The 1,490-nt window shown below is 41.8% G+C and overlaps 1 non-coding gene across 1 annotated transcript; it reads right to left on the bottom strand.

Moving 5' to 3' along the window:
- Positions 1–430: 430 nt before the first annotated feature.
- TRNAR-CCG (transfer RNA arginine (anticodon CCG)) lies at positions 431–503 on the bottom strand. The gene has a single exon. It is a non-coding gene; the product is annotated as a tRNA-Arg (tRNA).
- Between the last annotated feature and the right edge of the window lie 987 nt (positions 504–1,490).

The following is a 1,490-nucleotide window of genomic DNA, read 5'->3' as shown; positions in this document are numbered from 1 at the left end:
GGTTGTTCCTTTATGACCTTCTCACATGAACCCACACCAAAAGTCGGTCTAGTCGAACACTGCACAAAAATTTGCAGGCAAATATTTGGTCAACGGGTGCCGAAGACTCAGCCAAGTTGGTCCAGTGGTCAAAAGCTACCAGACTGGAGCGTGGGTTGGTCTTGTGGTCGAACACAAGCACACAGAACCGATCTTGTAAGTAAAGATTGGTCGATGACCCGAGAAAGACTCAGCCATGTCCTTTACTAAAAAAAAGGATGATTGTATTTTGTAACTTACAAAGAAAGTTTCTATTTGAGCAACGCGTGTATGACTGACTCTATGACAAAAAGAAAAACCTTTTTATGAAACGTCATAAAGGGCAATTTCGTAATTTAGGGAAAACGGTTTTGCTCATCATAAATGAAAATTTTTATTGAAAGTTAAAAAACGACCGTGATGGGACTCGAACCCACAATCTCCCGCTCCGGAGGCGAGCGCCTTATCCATTAGGCCACACGGTCATGTTTGAGGGCAAGGGACGCTAGTATTAATAATAGTATGTTTTTATAGACGTACGGACACGGTCCATAACTCCAACCCGCTTTACCTTGTCCAAATAACACATAAGATTTGACACATATTGAAGGGATCCAGTTAGGGCTCGTAAACGATCCGAGCAGCTCGTGACTCAACTCGGTTTGGCTCAATCTGGTTAGTGATTGATCCGTATAGCTGGCAAGCCGAGCCGCGAACAACTCATCCAGTTAAAACGAGTCGAACCTGAACATAGGTTGTTGGTTCTGCTTGGGTTGGGATAACTATGATAGATAAAAGTATATATTTTTATGTATATTATATATTTTAAGTGTAAAAAGGGATGAATAAATGGAAAACATAAAACAAAGTGTAATATATATATATATATATAATTTATAATTTTTAAAAGTAATATATAAAAAATATATAATATATGTATAAATAACATATAATATATGTATAATTAACATATAATGTTTTCATATGAGCCAGCTCTTATTCGGATCGTCTAAGAGCAGAGCTCAAGCTCGTGACTAGGCATGCCTAAATACGAGCCGAGCCACGAGCTCCATCCACTGGTAAAAGGGCCGAGCCCCAACATGCCCTGTTCGGTTCGTTGGGCTCCTCCATCCCTAGATCCAGTAGGACAAGAACTTATAACATAATGGGTCATGGATTGACTACTTGAAATTTCGAAATGAGGATTCAGAACGGAATAAAAAAACTTGGATTCGATATCGGTTCAAGCATGAACAGACCCATATCAGACCGTTTATGTTCTTCGGTCCCGGTCCGTAACGGCGTAATCAGTCGGGTGAAGTTCTATCGTTTACCCGATCCATTTACGAGATTCTCCCCTCAGAGAACAAAACGGAGGAAGCCACCAGAGGGCGTCATTTCTCCGACGATCTGCGGCTGTGTCCGAGCGAGCGATGGACGTCGGCGGGTCGGATTCCGACGGCCTGGAGTTC

This window comes from Nuphar pumila, chromosome 11, assembly GCF_984573655.1.
Source record: "Nuphar pumila chromosome 11, dmNupPumi1.hap1.1, whole genome shotgun sequence".
NCBI lineage: Eukaryota > Viridiplantae > Streptophyta > Magnoliopsida > Nymphaeales > Nymphaeaceae > Nuphar > Nuphar pumila.
Note: the sequence above shows the minus strand (reverse complement) of the source record. Positions and strands in the feature narration are given on the sequence as shown.